Below are 24127 nucleotides of genomic sequence, written 5' to 3' on the forward strand. Positions count from 1 at the left end.
TTCTCAACAAACAATATATAGCACTTTGAAACAACTTTGGTGCTGAATAAAAATAAAATAACCCTTAAGTTTCTGGTACAGATCCACTTCCAGGCAACAAGGAATAAGGTCTTTCCTATGGCAAACATTCCTTGGTAAAAACATCTCTTCTCCAAAGCCATTGCTGGGTCACTAATTCTCTCAACAGCTCCAGAATCCTCTGTTTTTTCTTTGACATCTGATGAGGGCTGTACAACCTATGTTTTTTTTTATAGATCAATTACTGACCCCTTTATTTAATTGTTAGTGAAATCTTCAGATGTAGTGCTGTTCATATGCTGCTGTATCCATAACATCAGGGAGTTTGCCTGTGGTGAACTCTCTTACGTCCAGCCAGTATACAAAAGTTAAATGCTACTGCTAGGGTGCGTGCGACATCCCGCATCTCTTCTTGAGGATGTTTGGTATAAAGTGGACATCAGCACGCAACCACTTCAGAATGTTTCTGCCGCCTCTGACTGCTAGCTCCGGTTGTGTTGCTGCTCTTTCGGAAAAGCTTACTTCTCACCATCCGACTTCAGATAAGTACCTCATAGAGACTTTTTATATTTTGCTTACTACTATTTTGGGTTCATGCCAGGTAGGAAGGGCATGTGTAGGTGTGGAAGGCAAATTCCACATAAAGATTCGCATGAGTTCTGCCTGTTTTTGCCTAGGCCAAGAACACGACCATACCTCTTGTAGTATTTGTCAGGCCTTCGTCCCCAAAACCCTTAGAAGCCACTTAGCAGTGTTGAAACTTTACCTAAAAAAAACAGAGACTTAAACGGTTAGCTTCTCATATAGATCCGATGTTGGGTTCCTTGGACGAGCCTCCAGTCAAGAACGTGAAAAAGTTTAGGCCTGAACAGACTGCTGTGACCTCCATTCCAGCCGTACCTCTCTAGGCCGATGGAGGCCTAGAGTCCAAGCCTTAGTCCTCGGATCTTCCTTTGGCAGATAGCCTGGGGGAAGTCTGTTCTACACCCGAAGTCACGTCCCGGAGGAATTCGCAGATGTCTGATTCGGTCACCGAGGGGGAACTAAGGCTCATAATTTCCATGGGCCTGTGTGGGGTCTCTCAGATCATTGTATGAGAAGATATAGCCTCTGATGATGTGGAGTGCTGGCTGACATCCGGCCCTCCTACCCTTCATCATATCTCCAATTCTTTGACATTGGAGTCGCATGAAAAGAGAAAACAAAAGACCACGCACATCTCTCATCCTCCGTCTACTCCTGCCGTCGAACAGCCTCTGGATTGGCAGGCCTTCACCCAAGGCCTTCTAAATGCCTCCTGGCCTTACATCAGTCCCCAACTCCGGTCCAGGCCTCGTCAGCCTCTACCCCTAAGGGACCCACCCCCGACATCTACTCTGGAGAAGAGAATTCCTGAAATGAGGAATCCCTCACTTATTCTTTTCAAATTGCTTCTCCTCTGAGATATGCTTCCCTAGAGAAGGATTCCAGCATCACAGACTCCCCAGGAGAGGACTTCACCTTTGGTGAGACTATTACACAAATGCAAAATTTCATCAAACTGGGACATCAGCCAGGATGTTCGTGTTTCACTGTTGCAGTCATTACTCTTGGGTTATCCTGCTGGTAGGCTACCCGCAGTTGGCCTGAATTCCAAAGTCCTGGTCCGGCGTCTGTTGCTGTCACCTCTTCCCTGACGACAGTGTGCCAGGGGTATAAAAGATGCAGCCGACACCATTTTCTTCAGTCTTTCTTGCCACGCGGTGCCCGAAGCAAAAGCAGTTCGCAAGTGCCAGTCGGCCGACTCCTGAGATTTTCAAATTCGAATTTCAGACCCAAAGTCTTCATTAAAGCTAAGTACCCCGTTGGGGAAACTTTTTTCTTGCTCCAGACCGATGTCAGAAAAAGCAATTGTATTTCTTGTGGGAAGCAAATACCTCATAAGGATTTTCATTCTTACTGTATTCCTTGCCTAGGCCCTGATCACGACGTTGCTAGCTGTCGGTTTTGTGCTAGATTTAACCAACGCACTATTAAGCGTTGATACTATTTTGCCTTTCATTACTTTGGCCGAAGATTTAATTATATAATGCCGTTGGAACAGCCGACTACCAGAGTTTATAAAAAGTGCAAGGAAAAGGACAGGCATCCGAGGTCCAAAACTGATGAGGCCCCCGCTAGGCCAGTCGCCAGTTCGCCGGTTCTCAGTGAGGCGCTTTCGCAGCCCCTGACGCCTGCTACCTCAGAGCCACAGGCCACTTCCGACTCCCACATGGAGCCGACTAGGCCTCTGGATACTCAAGGTATTGGGCCCTCTGAAACTATTCCCTCAGATGGGTCTGGAGCCGCTGAGCAGGCATCTGCTTCTGATGGTGTTTTCAGACTTACACAATTATATGTCAAGCCAACCTCAGCTTCAAAGACTAAAACAGCTCTAAAGACAAAGAAACAAGTACAGCATTCTCCTGGACAGACTTCCATGCCTAAGAAACAGATTCTTAAAATGGCCAAAGACCTAATTACTTTGATCAGGGGTTCCCATTCCCCTCCTGATAAGAGGCCTGGGCAAGAGACAGAATATGACTCTTCTGATCAGGTTTCAATTTCTTCAGATTCCTCTTCTGAACATGGATACTCTTTTCCTCCCTATGAGGATTCTGATGCTGAAGAATCTATCCCTTCAGCCTCTCCTCCTGAGGATTATTCTTTTGGGGAAACCCTGCACACCAAGAGGGAGCATTTTCACTGGGAGAGCCAAGATTACTCAGAATCTAAGAAAAGGCTCAGAGACTTTCTGTTACTACCTCAGCACAGACCTCTTGCTATTCCACCTGTTCTAGTCATTGTAGATGATGTATTTAAAGAGTCCAGCCTGTCTCCTGACTCTTTACCCTGTGCACCTGCTAAGCCAGACCGATATTACAGGGTTCCAGACTCTCATAAATTTCTATATAAAAACCCTGCTGCTGACCCAGAAACTATATCTCGGGGTCCCAAAGGGGTCAAGGCTTCCACTGCAAAAAAACCTGTCCCCTCTGATAGGGATTCTGGGCCACTGGACATATGGGGGAAAAAAGTTTACACTTCTGCTACCTTGGCTGTAAGGGCTTTAAAATGTCAGTTTCATATGCTCAAATATCAGCAATACTTAATGTCACTGCTTAAACAGAAAATGTTGGCAAATTCTGAATGTTCAGATAACAAGGAAATGCAGGATTTATTGCATGCAGCTGAACAAGTGGGAAAGCATACTTTGCAATGTGGTTTTGATTCACTGGAGGCCTCTTGCAGGGCCGCTGTTACGAGTTCTGTCATTAGAAGGCATGCTTGGTTAAAGGAACAGAATCTGCCTGATCATGTTAAAGCAAAATTACTGGATGCTCCATTACAGCATGATACTTTGTTTGGTGTTAAGGCAGAAGAGGTGTTGAAGAAAATGGAGGATAAAGGGAAATCCATGCAGACAGTTAAGGATTTTCTACAGGTACAGCCACCCAGATTTAGCAGGAACTGGCCTACTAAGAATTAGTCCTTTCCAGTGTCAGACAGGCCACAAAGGGGCAGATGCCCCAGAGGCAGATCTCAGCCCCAAGGCTCATACAGGCCTAAACAATGGGGTGCTTCTACCTCCAAAAGCGGCGAAGACAAATCTCAACCATACAGGAAACAGTCCCAATGACTTTCCTCTGCCAGAACCAAGCACTTATCTTTTGGCAGCCCCCTTAGGGGGAAAACTAGCACTTTTTTCACCACATTGGCACATAATTACCCAGGACAAATGGGTCTTGAACATAGTGTCTCAGGGCTACAGGTTCCACTTTCACACCCTGCCAAGGGCAAAAGGTATGCCAGACCTGCCACACAATCAATGGGCAGAGGCACAAAAACAAGTTTCATCCCTCATGGACATGAGGGCCATTCAACAAGTACCACAACAAGAGCAGGGTCAAAAATTTTATTCAAGACTTTTCTTGGTGCCCAGAAAGGACAAAGCCTTGAGACCAATATTGGACCTGTCTATACTAAACACATTTCTGGACGTTCCAAAATTCAAAATGTTGACTCTGCAGCAACAACTGCCCATGCTGGGCAAGAAGGCTTGGCTCGTAACTTTGGACCTAAAAGATGCATACCTGCATGTCCCAATCAGCCAGTCTTGCAGAAGATACATCAGATTCATAGCTGGCTCAATGCACTACCAGTTCTCTGCACTGCCCTTTGGCTTATCTACTGCGCCCAGGGTCTTCACAAAATGCCTGGCACCAATAATTGCATTTTGCAGACAAAGAAGAATTCAAATATATCCTTACTTGGACGACTGCCTTATTCAAGCAGAGAACAAAGACATTCTACTAAAGCATTGAGCGTTTGCAAAAAGATTACTAATTTGTCTAGGGTACACAGTAAATGAAAAGAAATCAAAACTAGTACCCTCTCAAGAGATAATATTCCTGGGTGCAAGCTTAAATACAACTGCCCAGATGGCTTATCTCATGCCAGACAAACAAAGGCAACTGACTTCTTACTTCAAAATGTTGGCAACAAAGATCCAGTTATCTGCAAGGAAACTTCTGCAGGCTTTGGGCTTCATGGCATCCTGCATTCTGCTAATTCCATATGCCAGACTGCATATGAGGAAACTGCAATGGTATCTAAAAAGTGTTTGGACTCCACATTCTTACAGCCTGGAAACATTAATTACCCTCTCAGCCTGGAAACATTAATTACCCTCATTCCCTGCCTGCCACAGGAGTTTCGATGGTGGACACAGGCCTGTCACCACAACAAGGGACATCCATTCACTTTACCCACAGCCAGGCAGACACTAACAACGGATGCATAATATTGTGCCTGGGGAGCCCACATGGCAGGAAAATGTATTCAGGGCACATGGCCCACAAGCCAGATGCATCTTCATATCAATCAAAAAGAGATGCTAGCTGTTCAGAATGCCCTGACAGCTTTCAAGGATCTACTACATCCAGGACAACTACTGATAAAGATGGACAATACTGCAGTCATGTGGTACATAAACAAGTAGGGAGGCACACATTCCTACCCCCTCTGCAGACAAGCCATGACTTTGTGGGGCAAAGCATTGACTTACCAGATTTACCTGCAAGCACAATTCCTGCCAGGAAAAATAAATACTCTGGCAGATGATCTAAGCAGAAACCTCATGGATCCCCACGAGTGGAAACTGGATCCACAAGTCTTCAGCATGATAACAAGGAAATGGGGATGTCCAGACATAGATCTATTTGCCTCCCCTCACAGCTGCCAATTACAGAGATTCTGCACAAGGATTTATCACAAGCTAGCATGGAAAGTGGATACCCTATCCTTCAGCTGGAAAAACCTAACAGTATATGCCTTTCCTCCCCCAAGGTACTCCTAAAGGTCAGACAAGAGAAGCCAAAAAGTGATGCTGATTGCCCCAGACTGACTATGCCAGCACTGTTACCCAATCCTAAAGAACCTGTCTCAAGGTCCAGCCTGGATATTGCCTCAAACTTCTCACTTACTGACCCAACAAAACAATCAGATCCTGCACAGCCAACTCAGGACCTTAAATCTGGCAGCATGGCGGATAATGTAGCCATTCAGAGCACTCCTCTTTCAAAAGCTGTCATGGATGTTATCTTGGAGGCCAGGAGGCCCAGTACCAGAAAATCTTATGCAGAAAAATGGAAGAGATTCTGTGCTTGGAACCAGGAACAAGGAATTGACACGTTTGTACCAAATATTCCTCAGATTTTACAATACTTAACTGAGATGCTGGACAAAGGCCTATCCTTTTCATCAATTAAGATTCATGCCTCTGCCATTTCAGCCCATTACAATACGGAACCACCTATTTTTTCTCATCATTTAATAAGGCAGTACCTCAGAGGGGCCAAAAATATAAGACCTCCAAGGAGAGCAGCAATACCTGCATGGGACCTCAATTATGTCTTGGAAAAGCTCACAGTGCCTCCTTTTGAGCCAGCCTCAACAGCTGATATAAAATTCTTATCCTGGAAAACAGCTCTGCTCGTAGCAATAACCTCTGCAAGTCTCTGAGTTACAGGCACTCATGACTGTGGAACCTTTTATCATTTTCCATCCAGACAGAGTTTCTCTGAGGACGAGCCCTAAATTTATGCCTAAGGTGGTGTCCAGTGTTGCCCTTAACCAAACCATTCACTTGCCTACCTTTTATTCAAACCCACAGAACAAGGGTGAGAGACTTCTGCATTCTTTGGACATACACAGACAGCTACGCTTCTACTTGGACAGAACTAAAGCTTTCCGAAAGACTGAGCAATTTTTAGTGGCATGTGCTGCAGGATCACAAGGAAAGGCTATCTCAAAGCAGACTATTTCTAAATAGATAGGCCATTGCATTCATTTCTGCTATTCACAGCATGGCAAATAAGTGCCTAAGGGCATTAGGCCACATTCTACTGGAGCAGCTGCCTTCCTCAGAGGAGTACCAAAAAAAGACATCTTGGAGGCCGCAGCTTGGAGTTCAGTGCACACTTTTACAAAGCACCACCACTTACCACTCTACTCTAAATCCAGAGCAGGCTTTGCCACTGCAGTGATGCAGGGCCTCATAGCCTCCCCTAATCCTATTTAGCCCAGCCACCCATCCTCAGCTTTGGGATTCAACCCAAGAGTAATGACTGCAACAGCGAAACACGATGAACATAGTGCAGTTGTGTACCTACCATAAATGTAGATGGTCGAGTGTATTCACTGTTGCAGTCCTGGTTACCCTCCCACCATCCCACTTTCATTTGCTAGGTCTAATCTGTACTTCTCTATTCTATACAACCTATGTGGTGTATTTGCTTGTAGATGAAGGAAATGTTTACTTTAGTGCATGCATGTTTATTGGCATTATCTATTTAGCCTGCCCTTTTGAGGGCACCTGACATCTGGGGCAAGAAAAACTGAAGAAAATGGCGTCGGCTGCATCTTTTATACCCTGGCGCACTGATGTCAGGGAAGAGGCGCAGCAACCGACGCCAGACCAGGACTTTGGATTTCAGGCCGACTGCGGGTAGCCTGCCAGCAGAATAACCCAAGAATAATGACTGCAACAGTGAATACACTCGAACATCTACATTTATTGTAGGTACACAACTGTACTTCACCAAGACCCAAAAGAGATACTATGAGTTACTCCAATTGGAGTCTCCTAGCCTTTCTGCTGTACCCCCTCCCCCTGTACACCCTGCGTTCCTGGATGCCTTCCTGGCTGCTTCAAAAAATCCTGATTCGCAGCGCCCTGCACCCAAATACACATTCTAGAAGGTCCCTGATGAAGCTAAATCCCTGGGCATAGCCCCATCTGCAGACTCTTCAGTTATTACTGTGACTGCTGACAAAACTCCTAAATTATTTCCCTCCACTTCTCTACTGTCCTCTGATAAAGAGAACATACTCATGGAGTGTCTGGGGAATAAAGTGTACACCTCTGCCACCTTAACAGTAAGAGACCAAACACACATGGCTAAATGCTCTTTGGCTGTGATGGTAGATGTGGTCAAACAATTGGGTGAGCTCCCTGACTCTCCAGCTAAGGCTAAAATATCTTCTCTCCTTAATCCTGCACCCAAGTAACCAAACACTCTGAGTGCAGGTATGACGCTATAGAAGCTTCATCCAGGGCTGCTGGCTCTGGATCTGTCATCAGGAGATGCTCTTGACTTAGATTACAGACGCTCCCTGATGACATCAAATCTAAACTTCTAGACACTCCTCTAGACAATAAAGACTTGTTTGGTACAGCTGCTGCTGCCCTCTTCAAGGCTCTCCAGACTAAAGGCAAGGAAGTACAGGAATAGAGACATATTTTTGTCTCCCCAGTCCCATGTTTTCAAAGAAATTACCCTGCCAAAACCTACTTCGTGAGGTCCACAGCTAGGAAGGTGCCAGCTAAAACCAGAAAAGACCACAGGAAACCGCTTCCTTCTAGGTCTGTTCCCTCCACTCCTCCTTCCAAACAGCCCTTTCAGGGGAAGCCTGGTAGATTGTGACTACCAGGCTCTTCTCCCAGATATCTCTCTCTCCATGCATCTGTCCCTATCCCTCCCCGCTTGGAAATTGGTTACCATGGACTCTTGGGTCCTATCTGTCATAAAGCAGGGATACTTCATGACTTGGGAGCCCCCCCCCCCCAGATCAATGGTTCCCTATTACGTTGTCGAACTTTTAAAAGTTCGAACGCAATATGGTTGAACCTATATGTTTGAACTTATAAAAGGTCGAACGTGTTAACGGAGATCTCCGTTCAGTGTGGAAAGGGAAGATTTATTTTTACTGCACTGTAGTGCTGTTTCAGAGTTGGCATATTTAAAGAGCAGGGGGGGGGTGTGGGAGGGTGCAGGGGGGCTTGCTTGGTTACAACCGTTCTTTTTTTTGTTTTTTTTTTTGTCGGTTTTCAAAATTTTAAAAGTTCAAAATATGGGTTTGACCATTTAGCGTTTGAACTTTTAAAGTTTTGATAACGTAATATGAACCCAGATCAACTACCCCCCCAGTCTTACAGGAACTTCTCACTCAGGGAGCCATTCAGGAAGTCCCTTCTCTTGAAAGAGGGAAAGGGTTCCACTCAAGAATTTTCCTGTTTCCCCAGAAAAGAAGGCCCATGGAAGCCAATTCTGGATTTATCACACCTCAGCACCTTCCTCCAGCTTCCCACCTTTTGGATGCTTTCCCTACCTACTCTTCCGCCCCCGATCCTTCCACAGGCCTTCTTTAGTATCCTTGGATATAAAAAATGCCTATTTGGACATCCCAGTTCACCCTCTCATAGGTTCATGCTAGGCTATCTGCCCTATGGCATTTATAAGCCTAGCCAGAATGTGTTTGGCTTTCGCCACCCATTTTAAATTTATTTTGCTATGCCCTTTTTCGAGGTTAGTATACTGTGCCTCTGTCTAACAGTGACACAGAAGTGATACCTGGGGTAAACCTACGATCTCCCATCCACTCATCAAGATTCCTCTTGAAGAGAGTCAGTGAGGGACTCTACCTAACCTGGACTGGGATTTTATTCCAGAGTGAAGGGAGCCTCTGGGTTATGAATCTGTCCCTCCAGCATGTCCTATTTATTTCAGTGCTGAGGTTCAAGTCTCTCGAGCGAGTAGCTCGATGGGATTTGGATTTTCTGAGGTGCAGCATGTCCATTAATTCCGGGTTGGACATGGCTTTATACGTCAGGCACAGATCACCTCTGAACAGGTGGTATGCCACTGAGTAGAGTTGGAGTTTCTTTAACCGGGCAGCATATGGCATCTGTTTGAGCCCTTTGATCCTCTTGGTGAGGTACTTTTGGGGTCTTTCCAGTTGCTGCAGGTGTCTGGTAAGGTACATCCCAAAAGGGGCATTGTACTCAATTATGGGCCTGATGAGGGATGAGTAAAGAGGCACAATGACCTCCCCTGATCTAGATGTGAATTCCTTCATGATTAGTTGGGCTATATAAAATGTTTTTCTAACCACTTTGGCCACGTGGTTGTAAAATGAGAGATTGCTATCAACTTGGGTCCCCAGGTCCTTAATTACTTCTTCTGTACTTAATGGATTACCACATATGTGGTAATTTGTGGGCACTTAGTTTTTGCCAGAGGGGATGACTATACACTTTTTGGCATTTAGCTTGAGGCCATGGCTCTGGCACCAGTTGTCTGTTTCTATGAGGCCCTTTTGGAGGATGCTTGTGTCGGCTGGGGAGTCCATTATGGCGCCCAGTTTGCAGTCATCTGCGAACTTGGTCAGCCACAGTCCTTCCATGTTGGCCTGTACCTCCGAGAAATATATACCGAACAAGAGAGGTCCCAGGACTGAGCCTTGTGGGACACCACTAGTAACTGGTTTGGAGTCTGACATGGCTCCAGCAATTCTAACCATGTGGGTTCTGTCCTTGAGCCAGTTTGCAATCCATCTAGTGACATAGGGGTTTATATTTAAGTTGGTGAGCTTATCTATAATGCCCGAGTGGGGTATTGTATCGAAGGCTTTTGCGAGGTCCAGGTAGGCTGTGTGGTCCACCTTCCCCTCGTCAATGGCCTTGGTGACGGTTTCAAAGAAATCAACCAGGTTTAAGAGGCAGGATCTGCCCTTAACAAAGCCGAACTGGGTAGGACCCAGTGTCTGTAGGTCCCCAATATCTTTATTTATGAGGTCCATGATGATCCTTTCCATAGCTTTGCAGACCAAGCTAGTCAGGCTTATGGGGCGATAGTTTCCAGGATCTGTTGAGGCACCACCTTTATGGAGAGGGACCACTGTTGCTGTACGCCACTCTGGGCACATATCCTGTAGTAAGGCTGAGATTGAACAATAGTTTTATGTTTGGGTTTAGCTCTTCTTGGAGTTCATGTAGGACGCAGCGCGGGACACCGTCTGGTCCCATTGATGCTGTGTTTTTTGCTTTGGAAAGGGCAGCTTTTACCTGAGCATCTGAGATGTCAGGGGGGCAGCACTCTGCTGGGATAGATATTTTCCCTTTTGGTGGGGAGGGCGGGGGGGGGGTGCGCTGAACCTGTCAGCTAGGATGTTGGCAATGTCTGTGGGTTTGGTGTATTTTTTGTCATTTTGGACTAATTCTGAACATATCTGGGAATTCCCACCCAGGTTCGTAACATAACTAAAGAAAGCCTTGTGATTATCCTTAGTGTCCTGTGCAATTTTTCTCTCAAAGCTGGCCTTAGACAATTTTATGAGTGCCCGTAGTTTTTTGCTAATACTGATCAGTGATGCCTTCCCTTTTTGGGATGTTGCTCTATCATTTAGTAGCTTCCTCCTTCTATTATATAGTTTGTTTATGGCTGGGGTCCACCAGACAGGATGTCTGCCTTTGGAGGATTGGGTCTTGGTTTTATTTGGGATCGCATGATCCATGCATTCCTGAAGGTGTTCATAGAATGCGTTTATAAAGGATTCTGCGGTCTGGGCTGTATTTTCCACAGGCCCGGGGGCTTTGAAGGATTCCACCTCGGTTTTGAGGAGTGTGAAATTTGCTTTAGAGAAGTTTTTCACTGTGGTTTTCTGGGCAGGGGGTGGGGTCGGGATGTGAATATCCAGTGAGATGAGTTTATGGTCTGATCTTACCAGTGAGGGATACACTTCTGGTCTGGAGCATAGAGTCTCCCCATGTTGGTGATGATCAGGTCCAGTATGTTTTCCCCTCTTGTGGGAGTGGTAACAAGTTGTTCCATAGCATTTGAGTTTATAAATTCTAGGAACCTTTGGGCTAGGGTGTTGGAGCTAGAGTAATGCTCCCAGTCTGTTTGGGTAGTTGAAGTCGCCCATTATAATGGTGTTTGGAGAGACCTACATATTTTCCAGTGTTCTCAGGAAGGCCGAGTGGGGTTCCTGGGTTTGGGAGGGTGGTCTGTAGCAGGCTATAAACTGGAAGGCAGTTTTACCCACTGTTAGTTGCACATGGATAGTCTCTGATGCCTCGTGCTTTGCCACCAACCTGGAGGTGTGGGTATCTTTGATGAATATCGATACTCCCCCTCCTTTTGTGGTTCGGTCCAAGTTTTGGGGCCGAAAAGCATGGTATGAGGTATAACCTGGTAGTGCTGGGGTGCTCTCGGGAGCCCTGAACCAGGTTTCTGTTACTGCACAGATATCAATGTTCTCCATGCTAAGGAGAGTTTCGAGTGCGTGCATCTTGAGGTTTAGACTTCTGGCATTGAGTAGCATTACTCTTAGTTTCTTATCCCTTGTGATACCTATGGAGGTGGGTTTGTCTTTTGAGCCTTGCCTAAAAAAGGCACTATGGGGGTAGCAAGAGCCTTTGCCAATATCCGAAAGCCCAGGGGTGACAGGTGCAAGCCGTCCCTAGCGAAGCATTGTGGCTTTTTGAGCATATCATCCCAAGCTGACAGACATTGGATCCCCTTTGAATGACACCAGTACTTAAGCCAATTGTTGAAATTGATTATCTTGTCTTCATATTGTGGCATCATTCTTGGTGAGGGTAAGATGCTACTCAAGGTCAGGGTCATACCGGCCTGGGCTACATGCTCAGAGAGCTCCTCTGTCTCTTTTCATGTAGTCCAGGGAGGTACGTCTCAGGTCATTCACACCAGCATGGACAATGACTGAGTCATATTTGTACTTGCCTTGGAGTGACCTGAGTGCTTGTGTTATGTGGCTGATCCTAGCGCCAGACAGGCTGCTCACCATGACCCTCTCCTTGTTCAGCCTGGTGAGCGGGACGTCACTGTGCCTGACGATAGAGTCACCTATTACAAGTGTATCAGGTGTGTTGTTTAGTCTTAAGGGCTGTGACTGTTCGGCACACTGGCTTTGTGAGATGTGTTGCACGTGTTTTGTTTTGGGGTAGCGGTTGCTTGGGTGTCTGCTTTGGAGATCTCTGCTGCTTAGGCAGATTTTTATTTAGAGCCTCCGAGTATGTTTTTGTGTGGTTATGTGTTTGGTTTGCTGTCGTGGTAGGTCTGTGTGAGACTGGAATTGTAGTGAGTGTGGTTTCCTTCTCCTCCTGACTGGTTATGCCAGTACTGAGTTGAGAGAGCTTAGCCTCCAGTTTGGCTATATGGTTGCATATCTCACATATGTTGGAATTTGTTGGGAGGAGGAGAGGGTTGTCTGTGTACATGAGGCATTTGTAACATTGCCTCAAGATTCCCAGATTCACCAGCTGGACCGGAGAGGAGATTGACAACTGACCTTTGGACATGCTAGAATAATATTGGGAATTGGGAATTCCTTTATAATTGAAAACAAGGGCCAGTGGGGAGTGAGGGTGTAGTGCTTTTAATTTTTAGTGCTGACTTATATAATTGCTGTAGTGAGCAAGTGCCAGGTAACTTAAGTGCAATGTGTTACAGGTAACTTAAATGCAAAAACGACAAACAGTAAATTTCTTTCAAGTGAAACAAGGAAATAAGTTCAGTAAGCAATGCAGATATCACTAGTGATACACAGAAGCGCCGAGAAGCCGCGTATTAGGTGGAATTAGCTGTCCAGGGAAATAACAAGCAAACAAACAACAAGCATATAAACAAAGCTAGATTCAGCAGGCCTGGATCTAGTCTATGCTACAGCAAACAAGGTGTACCAATTTCAGTAAGATACAGTTCAAATATTCAGGCACTATAAACCTTTAACCAGAAATTCCCAGCTCAGAAGGGCAGAGTCCAGCCTCTTCTCCCACAAGAGTGCAGACCACGAACCTTCTTAATGTAAAATAACTGGCCTGAAGCCCAAGTGCTTAAACCAGAACTAATATACTTTAAGAATAACAGACACTGGGCTCTCAATCAGCAGTTCCCAACTTAGAAGGATGAAAGCTACCTGTCCTGCCACCACAGTGCATGCCACAAACCTTCCTAATGTAAAACAACTGGTCTGAAGCCCAAGTGCTTAATCCAAAAGATTTAGAATGATAGCTACACTTTAATCAAGTTACTACCAAGCAGTAATAAATACATATTAATACTTTAGAGAATGCCTGGATTAGTGCTCAAGTTACACAAACAAAGCTAGATCCAGCAGGCCCGAATCCAGTCTATGCCACAGCAAACAAGGCGCACCAACTTCAGTAAGAAGCAGTTCAGATATGTATGCACTATAAGCCTTTAACCAGAAATTCCCAGCTCAGAAGGGCAGAGTCCAGCCTCTCCTCCCACAAGAGTGCAGACCACGACCCCTCTTAATGTAAAATAACTGGACTGAAAGCCCAAATGCTTAAACCATAATTAATGCACTTTTAGAATAACAGACACTGAGCCCTCAATCAGCAGTTCCCAACCTAGAAGGATGTAAGCTACCTGTTCTGCCACTACAGTGCATACCACAAACCCTCTCAGTGCAAAACAACTGGTCCGAAGCCCAAGTGTTTAAACCAAAAGGCTTAGAATGAGTTACACCAAGCAGTAATAAATACAATTGAGTACTTTTAAGATGATGCAAAAGTAAAATAAAGTAGGTAGAAACACAAGTACAGTAAAAGCAGATGAATTTTTTTTTTTTTCTAAACAAGTGCTGAGATCAAAGAAACAGATTTGAGTGCTGAAACTAGAAAACTGGCTAGTTATAAGAAAAATAAAACTAAGCTAGAAGGCTTCCCTCCATCACAGAAGGGCTTGGGGGCTCAGAAGCCTACAAATAGTCTATACCACTTAACAGGAAAGGCAGGAAACAAGCTCTCTTTGGAAAATTCCTCTGCCTCAGTGGACTCTGCACACTTTCAGTTCTGTGCTTTACTGTATGGTCTCTCTACGGCCCCAAGAGTATTTACAAAATGTCTGACCTCAGTCATGGCCTTTGCCAGGACACACGGAATACAACCTTTCCCCTACCTCGGCAACGTCCTCATTCAGGCTACATCAAGTACCATGGTCTTACAACACCTGGACTTTACCATTTCCCTCTTAAGAGATTTGGGGTTTGCAGTAAACCTCAAAAAAAATCATCCCTGATATCCACACAGGATCAGGTGTTCCTGGGATGTCAGATTTTGACAAGGGAAATGATAGCCTGCCTTCCCCAGAATAAATGGTGATTCTCGCTGCTTACTTCAGGGAAATTCTTCTTGTCAAAGCCATCTCAGCCAGGGAATTCCTCAGAATCCTGGGATTCAAGGCCCCGACCACCCCCCCCCCCCCATGGTGCCTTTGGCAAGGCTTCACATGAGGAAGCTCCAGTGGTACTTAAGAACAATCTGGAAGCAACACCTTCATCCCTGGAGTTTATGATTCCCATGCTTGGCCAATGAGCTGATTTGTTGGATAACCCAGATACAGTCAAATCCTGGCCTGCCCTTACCGCCACCGCCCCCCAACCAGGATCTCTTTACAGATGCATCAGACAGGGTGGGGTGCAACCTTAGGAGAATAGAGAGTGAGGAACATATGGACCCTCACTCAACTGAAAGACCACATCAATATCAAGGAAATGAGAGCCTTGATATTGGCCTTGATAATTTTCAAGGATCAGCTTCTACCAAGCACACTTGAGGAGGTGCACAAACAACACCACGGTGCTGTGGTACATAAACAACTGGGGGGACAAGGTCCTACCTCCTGTGCAAGCTGGCACTGCAAGCTTGGGAAATCACCTTGGAAAAACAGATCCTCCTCCAAAGCAGTAAACATCCCTTCTGTAGACAATGTGATGGCGGATTCATTAAGCTGGACCATGACCCTGTCTCACGAGTTGATGCTGAACAGGTACGTGTTTCTGTACCTGGTCCATTGATGGGGTATGCCAGACGTCAATGTCTTTGCCTCCCCTATGAACAGACAGCTCTCAACCTTCTAAAAAATAATAAAAACCCAAATTCCGAGCAGAATACTCCACTTTAATGTCACATTAAACGCACACAGCCGTCCCAACAGCCAAGCGCTTTCACCAACAATAAGTGGCTTCATCAGAGTTGAATGGGAAATACAAAAACACCCATTTAAATAACTTGACATAATCAAGACTGACCAATCATAATCATGCTTCACTAATCAACTACTCAAAACCACATAAAGACATATAATCACACATCAAATCTATAGTTTTAAATACAGCTTATTTTAAAAAATACTTTATATATAAAAAGTTTTTGTTTATCTAATACACGATAACAACCACTATTATAAAGCCAATGCTTTATCTTTTAGCCCTGGTAATATTGCTATGTTGTCACGGAGCCCTGAGGGGGCTATAGCATTGAGCCCAAGTTGTCATTTGATTTCCAAACTCTCACCTTTTAACATCACCTCCTTTTTCATTTGGCAATACACAATCTATTACAAAGAAAATAAATTTCTTAAAATTAACACACGTTATACGAGTATATAATGCAATATTTGTGTTTTTAGATCTTATAGCCTTCACATGTTCAGTAATTCTGTCCTTTAATCTATGTGTGGTCTTTCCCACGTAGAAACTTTAACAACTGGTGCAAGTAGCAACATAAGCTAACATAGTGTTGCAACTGAACCTACCAGGGCAAGATAAAGTACGGTCATACCCACTAATGGAAACATAGGGTCCATCATTAATAAACTTGCAATGTTTACATGCTCCACATTTATACATGATGGACACCTGCTTATTTAATATAGGACATTCAAGTATATTTTTTATATTTCTACCCGTACTAAAAGCAATCCTTGACTTAGATCCTAAAATAACCTTATTTGCCTCATTGAGGCTCATCCGCCATGCATTATTAATAGCTGTCGTTAATGATAGAGCTAAATGGTTGTACCTCAGAACCATTATGCTCACATTATCCAGGTCCCTCCTCGTTGACATTTTGGAGTTTTCAGAGCATAGTATAGGTTGAAACACAGTGCTTCTCTTATTAACTACCCAATTTCTAACTTTCATTAATAATTTTAAAGGGCAACCTCGTTCCAGAAACATCCCCACCAACTTGTATATCTCTTTGATAATGTTGTCATCACTCACAAGTCTAAATTTGCAAACACTGGGGCACACTTGGCTCCCATAGCCACTCCCGAGACCTGGTGATAAATTTCTCCTTCAAAACTCAAAAAATTGTTCTGGAATTAGTTCCATGAGATAAACCAAAGTATTAATCTTAGATTTATCAACCGCATTGTTCCTCAGCAGACTCTCATGAAAAAAGGCCAACCCCTCATTGTGGGGTATGTTGGTAAATACATTTATCACATCAATAGTAAGGAAAGAGAAATTGCCTGATTTCCTTACAGTTTTAAGTCTCTCTAGGTAATGCCATGAATATCTGAGAAATGTGTGCAACCCCCCTTACTAACGTAGGTTGGGATTAGGCTAACTGCCTTTGCAGGCCATTTGCTTAGTCATTTCATACACAAATGCAGCAAGGGGTTCTGTTTTGTGCCCCTTGCTGCAACTGTTGGCCTGAATGGAGGATCATTAAGGCATTTGTGGAACTTGGGAATCCCAAAGATCACCGGTGTAATGGGGTGTTCAACTGAAATTTGAACTCATTCTCTTCAATAGCACCCTGAAATAGTGCATCAAGCAAGTAAAGTTCAATTTTAGCATAATGCCCTGTTTATTTCATTTTTGTGGCCCTATTATAAGTGTGGGGGTCATTCAAAATCTCGTACATTCTAAACACAGTCATAATATGACATAACAATGCCCCCTCCCTTATCTGGTTTCATTATACGTAGATCTTTGTTAGCTGCCAGATTACATAGGGCCCTCCTTTCATCAATAGTGAGGTTGTCACACTCTTTTATTGTTCTTGATTATCCTCCTTACTTCACTCACATAGTTTTTCAAATAACATCACATCAGTATTATTGGGGGGGATAAATAAACTTTTTCTTTGTAGTTTAGTGTCCACCCTATTCTCTTTGTGACAAAAAAAAACTTGAGATTCATTTGCCTAGTAAACAATTTTAAATTAATAAGGACATCTGCTACATCTAAGTGAAAATTAGGTTCAAAGGTGATGTCTTTACTAAATAAGCTATGATCAGTTTCAATGTTAAGTTGTCCCATCTCGCCTTCGTTCTTGCTGTTTGGGTTCAGAGCCGATCCTCGGCTCCGACTCAGCCTACTTCTATAGCTCGAGAGCTGTTTACTGGCTCAAGGCTAACCCTTATCCCAGAATGCCCAGCATCAGTTACACAGATCTTGTTTGCCGCTTCAGCTGCGAGGTTGCTTTGTTATTGGCTCAGGCTTAGTATAGTTTTTTCTATTATTATAATTGTTCTTCAAAATTTATCAAGGTTTTGTCTAGATATAGTACTTAATCCCCTTACCGCCTTTCTTGTGTGTTGTAGCTTTGTTGGCCGTCGCTCCATACTCGCAGGCCTTTCTGTTTCCCTTGAACTTGTTTAAATTAGAGAGTCCCGTCCCCCCCCCCCCCAGGATTGTTTCTTAGTTTAGTTGTGCAAGATGTCTATAAAGAGGCCAAAGTTTCTGGCTTCGAAAAGTGCGACTCATGCTGCCAGAAAATGTCTCTGACAGATGGGCACACTAGCTGTGTTTATTGTTTAGGGGCTGTGCACCTGCAGGACTCCTGCTCTACCTGTCATGCATTTAGTCCAGGGGGCCTGCAGGAACGCAAAAACAAATTAATCCTTAGAGGACTATTGAAACCACAGGATTCCCCAGCTAAAGGTTCTCAGCCAGTGAAATCCTCTAAGTATGTCAAGCAGTCGGCTCCATCCTTGGAACTGACTCCTGGGCTTGAACAGCCAAGTTTGTCGGTGCTGACTAGCATCGACAAGTCAACTCCTCCCTCGGCTCCAACTGCTACCTCGGAGACATCTCGGAGCCACAAGCAAACAAGGTCTCCTTTATTGGAGCTGATCCGCTCGGTGCCACAGTCACCCTTATTAGGAAGTGAACGCAGTCATCGCTCTTCATCCCACTCCTCTCGATCTTCTAGGTTATTGGATTAGGATGTAGAGAGAGTCATCAGCAGGTTGCTTAACTCACAGGCCCTTCCGAAATTACATTCCAACCCACCTCAGCAGGTTGCGGCTCCATCCGCCTCCATCTCCATTCCTCCGGCTACACTTCAGAGCTGGAGACCATGGACGCGCTGATAGTAGAACCGACCGCGCCGATCACCTCCTCTTCGGTTCCGACGTCTGCTCCGATCACCTCAATTGTTCCGTCCATCGAGAGATCTGGGCGCTGAAGCTCTCTCGTTGGCTCCGAGGAGGGAAGTGGTATCAGACCCTTGTCCGACCCCGCTCTCTCTCTCAGAGCTTCGGCGCAGGTGAGCTTGGCTCCCACATCGGCCTCAGAGCTGTCGCCCTCGACGTGGAGAAGGACTTCCGTCTCTTCGGAGCCGGAGCTTTCTTTGCCTCTGGGTCGGGACGCCTTTGAGGTCATGCAGAGTGTGCTGTCCGCTGAAACAGCCGTACTTTCAGCCCCATCGGCTCCTTCTCTTGTGGTGCCTGTGCCAACCTCTGCTCCTCCTGCGGGCCAGAAGCATAGGGAATCTGTGCCCCAGGACACCCCATTGGGTGATCCCTCTTCTTCCGCGGCCTCCCCTGATCACTCAGGAGAGCCTCTCCGGAAGAAGTGTAAGAGGAAGCACCTAGACTCCCCTGAGTCTGTCACCTCAGATACAGACCTGGATGAATCGGAAGGGTCCCCCAGGTCCCCCTCAGAAGATTTTTCCTTTTTGAACAGCCTTGAAATGCTTAGGCAGAGGAGTGGCTGGTCTTCCGTAGTCCCTACTGAGGACAAGTCTGTATACATGGATGCATTTGGTTCCCGACCCTCCATCTCCTGGGTGTCTCCACCTTTCAATCCACTCCTGTCTGTAGTGGCTCGAAAGGCTTGGTCAGCTCCGGATTCTGTGGAACCTACTCCGAGGAGACCAAATAAATTCATAACAGCCCCCCCAGGATAACAATTTCTCACTAAAGGTGTGCCAGTTGATGCCATGATGGTAGCAGCAGCCACCAAGAAAGAGTTAGCAGAAACTTCTTCGTCTGTCCATCCACCAAACAGAGTCTAGGATGATGTACAGATATGGGAAGCAAATCTTTTCCTCAGCGACCTTCTCCATGAGGTCCCTGAATTATATCTCTCATTTTACACTACTTCAAAGGGATCTTCTAAAAGAGCTTGGAGATGCCCTACAAGATCCTACAGCTGAGGGAGCATCAGCCAAAATAGCTTCCCAGCTTGTGACTCTTAATTCAATAGTGAAATCCTCCATGAGGCTGATTTCCTATGCAGCCGATGTAGCGAGCAGAGCCGCAGGTACAGGAGTGGCTCTCAGGAGACATGCTTGGCTGCAGCTGTGTCAATTTGTGGAACCCTTTCGAACGTCCTTCACAAGTGTACTCCCTTTGATGGCTCCTCGCCTTTTGGGTCTCAGGTGAAAGACACGCTTACCAGGTGTGAGCAGGAAGGCAAGATTCTCCCTGCCGTGGGAGTCCATTTTTCCACTCCTAACAGACCTTATCCCAAAGGTCAGAGGGGTGGAAAGATGTGGTTTCGAAAGTCCCATGGACCCTTGCCTGACACAGGTGGTGATGTTTCACCCTCTGCCCATGGGGGAAAAACAACAATGGCAGACGCCGCCCTCGTGGCAGAGGGGGGGTCCGCAAAATCAGGGTGACAGAGAAACTTTCTCTGCCAAACCCTTCCAGCATTCTTGACTGGTTGCCCGATTACTCACCTTTGGAGGCAGTCTGAGGAAGACTTTCCCTTTACCCAAAAGCCTGGCAAGATAGAACAAGAGACAAATGGGTACTATCTATCATATCCAGAGGTTACAAAATCCCCTTCCATCAACCCCCCTCTAAAGTCAAAGTCCATCCCAGATGTCCCACCCAGTCTAAAGGTTCAAGCAGTTATTAAAGTTTCAAAACTGCTGGAAAAAAGAGCCATTCAGGAAGTCCCCGCAGACCAACTAGGATCTGGAACTTACTCAAGAATCTTTTTAGTACCAAAAAAAACCAGGGGGACTGGAGACCAACACTGGATCTCAGCAGATTGAACAAATCTGTACAAAAAGAAAAGTTCCGGATGGTAACACTTGCAGTCCATTCTCCCTTTTCTGGGTCAGGACAACTGGATGTGCTCCATAGATCTTCAGGATGTGTACTACCATATCAGAATGGACAGACGCTCCAGGAGATTTCTTCACTTTTGGGTAAGGACCAGTCATTACCAATTCAGAGATCTGCCCTTTGGTCTCACCACAGCCCCCAGGATGTTCACCAAATATTATGGCAGTAGTCACGGCTCACCTGAGACGTCAAGGATTCCAGGTGTTTCCCTATCTAGATGACTGGCTCCTATCTGCTACCACCAGGCATCAACTCTTAGAGGCACGGGATTATACAATTTCAACCTGCACCCAACTAGGCATTACAGTAAATTTTGAAAAATCTGCCTTGTTGTCCTGTCAATCTGCTAAATATATAGGAGAAGAATTAAACACAAAACAGATGTTTGCAAGGTTACCTCAGGAAAGAGTTTTCTCTTCACCAACAAGTGTCATTTCTAATGCAGAGCAGAAAGATCCAAGTCAGACATGTCCGGCTCCATGGCAGCTGCCATTCTTCTTGTACCATTAGCGCGTTACCACATGAGTCCTTCAGTAGCTTCTCTTCATGCAGTGGTCCTTCCAGGAACTATCCATGTCTCACATGATCCTGATTACAGAAACATGCAAAAGACACCTCTCTTGGTGGATGGTCTCCCCACTGGTGATTCAGGACAGACCTTTCATTCAACCCCCTCCGGTAGCCACAGTGACCACGGACGCCTCCCTGATAGGGTGGGGGGGGGGCATTATCTAGGCAGGACAGTCTAAGGCATGTGGCAACCTCACAAGTACCATCTGCATATCAATGTCTTAGAGATGAGAGCAATGCTCCTAGCGTTACAAGCTGTTCAAGAGTCTTTCTTCCGCGACTATTGCAATCCAAACAGACAGCATGTCAGTTGTGTGGTACATCAACAAGCAGGGCGGGACCAGGTCCTACCCCTTGTATCGAGAAGCCCTGAGGCTATGGCAATGGACAATTTCCTTCCAACGTTTTCTGACAGCAACGCACATCCCTGGGATATCCAGCATAATAGTGAATAGGCTCAGCAGGGCTATCGTCATGCCTCACGAGTAGTCTCTGAATCAGGAAGTTGCGGACCTTATCTTTCGCAAATGGGGCCAGCCTTGCTGCGATCTATTTGCCACCCCATCCACAACAAATGCAGCAGCTACTTCTCCCTGCTTCCTCCTGCAGGTCAAACTCCCAGGGACGCTCTAGTCCACGATTGGCCTCAGGGACTCCTTTATTCGTTTCCCCCTTTTCCCCTAATTCCAAGACTCGTACAGAAAGCAAAATCGTTGGGTGGCAAAATGATCCTCATTGCCCACTATTGATCTCGACAGATATGGTTTCCGTTCCTGCACCTCCACCTTCTAGACCAGCCTTTGGTTCTGGACCCAGTACCAGATCTGTTGATTCATCAGTCAGGCAGGTTACACCAATCCCTTCAGACTCTCAAGCTCACAGCTTGGTTTCTCCACGTCCTACCTTAGCCAGGCTTCCAAGCATCTCCCCAGCAGTTCGTAATATTATTGTTTCCTCCCATAAGTCAACTATGAGAAAGACTTATGCTAGCAAATGGAAAAGATTTTCTTACTGTGCAGAATCTAGAAACTTAGACCCCTTTTTAGCCCCAGTCCATCAAATTCTAGAATTTCTAGCAGAGCTTTTTCAGTCAGGTGCAGCTGCTGCTACCATCAGGGTACAACTGGCTGCCATATCTAATTTTCATATTGGAATTCTTAATTCTAGCATAATGTCTCATAAGCTCTGCAAAGCCTTCATGAGAGGAACATCCCTTCTTAGACCCCCAGTAAGGGATCCACCTCCTCCTTGGGATCTCAATTTAGTTTCGACTTCTTTGATTCTGCCTCCCTTTGAACCAGCAGCTTCGTGTCCCTTAAAATTTCTTTCTTGGAAAACACTTTTTCTGGTTGCTATTATCTCAGGTAGACATGTTTCAGAACTCCAAGCACTCTGTGTTTGTCCTCCATATATGGTGTTACACAAAGATAGAATTTCTCTGAGAACCAACCCATCCTTCATACCAAAAGTCTGTTCAGAAAACAATTTAAATCAATCCCTTGATCTCCCCTGTCTTCTTTCTCAATCATAGCAACAAGTCAGAATGCAGTCTTCACCAACTGGATGTGCACAGACAATTACGTTTTTACTTCCATAGGACCAAAGAGCCATGAAAGTCAGACCAATTATTTCTCTCCTATGCTCACAATAAGCAAGGCCTTCCAGTATCTAAGGTGACCTTATCCAAATGGTCATCTGACACCATTGCCTTTATTTATCAGCTAAGATATAAGCATCTACCAGCAAAACCGAAAGGTCATTCTGCTAGAACATTAGCCACTTCTGTAGCCTTTTAGTCTAAATTTCCCTTAGACTCAATTTGTGCAGCTGCCACTTGGGCAAACCCTCATACCTTTATCTCTCATTACAAATTGGATGTGGTCTCCCGGAGCAGGGCCTTCCTTTGGTTCCACTGTTCTGAAGAGTCTGTTCCAATGAGGCACCCGCCGTCTTTACGTGCTAGGGATACTGACACAAACAGCAAGAACGAAGGCGAGATGGGGCAACTTAACATAAAGGAGTTATGTACCTACCATAACGTTCCAGGTTAGTTGTCCATCTCTCCTTCCTTCTTGCTGTCCTTCATCTTGCCTTCCTTCTTGCGTCCCCCCCTCCTTCCACCTTCCTGGAGGATTGAGAGGAGTTCACTATGGTTTCACTGTCTGATTTCCTTTTTTCTTGGTTCACATGCCAGGTAATTTTATGACCGTTTATTCTGATCTTTTATTTTGGTAAATCAGTTTTTAGGTTATTTTATATGCCTAGTGTGTGCTATCTCAACCGAAATCTGGGTAGCTGACGCTGGGCATTCTGGGATAAGGGTTAGCCTCGAGCCAGTAAATAGCTCTCGAGCTATAGAAGTAGGCTGAGTCGGAGCCGAGGATTGGCTCCAAACCCAAACAGCAAGAAGGAAGGTGAGATGGCAACTAACATGGAATGTTATGGTAGGTACATAACTTTTTTCAGTGTCAAGTCACTGAAATTGTAGATAGTAAAATCATCCTTTTTATAAACCTCACAAACCACTGACTCCATTCAATGTAACATTGTCGAAACCTGTGTCATAATCAGTGTCATTATTATACAATAAAGAATCAATGGCAATCATCATTTCTTCATTTTCCCCCCTTGAAATCTGTTGTACTGACGGCCCATGTTCTGCTGATACCCTGGGCACCCCTTCCCCATGATCTTTAAGCGCTCTGACCTCCTTGGTTTTGAACTCTGATCTAAAAAACATTAATTATTATCATACTGTACATAATTACCACAGTTACTAGCATTAACATTGATTTGCTCTTCTTCATATACATGTCCAGTAACAGCTTTGCTAGTGTCCTTAGAAGCCTGCAGGGTAGGCCCTATCAGTCTTATAGTAATTAGTGTCCCTAGCCAACTTTTTACGTGTTAAAAAAAAAAAAAAAAAAAAAAAAACGCAGCTGGAAACTTTTGAAAAAACTTGTAAAAGATATCTGGTGCTGCAATTAGACAATGCCTTTTTGAGTAAGTCACTTTTGTTGAAACAAGTACCC

At 45.1% G+C, this 24127-nt stretch overlaps 1 protein-coding gene across 2 annotated transcripts in view; it reads left to right on the forward strand.

Annotated features, from left to right (window-relative positions):
• Positions 1–24127, forward strand: part of STX5 (syntaxin 5) — a 699464-nt gene that overhangs the window by 605256 nt on the left and 70081 nt on the right. The window lies entirely within an intron of this gene.

Source organism: Protopterus annectens, chromosome 6.part1 (genome assembly GCF_019279795.1).
Source record: "Protopterus annectens isolate FY-2018-M chromosome 6.part1, PAN1.0, whole genome shotgun sequence".
Lineage (NCBI taxonomy): Eukaryota > Metazoa > Chordata > Ceratodontiformes > Protopteridae > Protopterus > Protopterus annectens.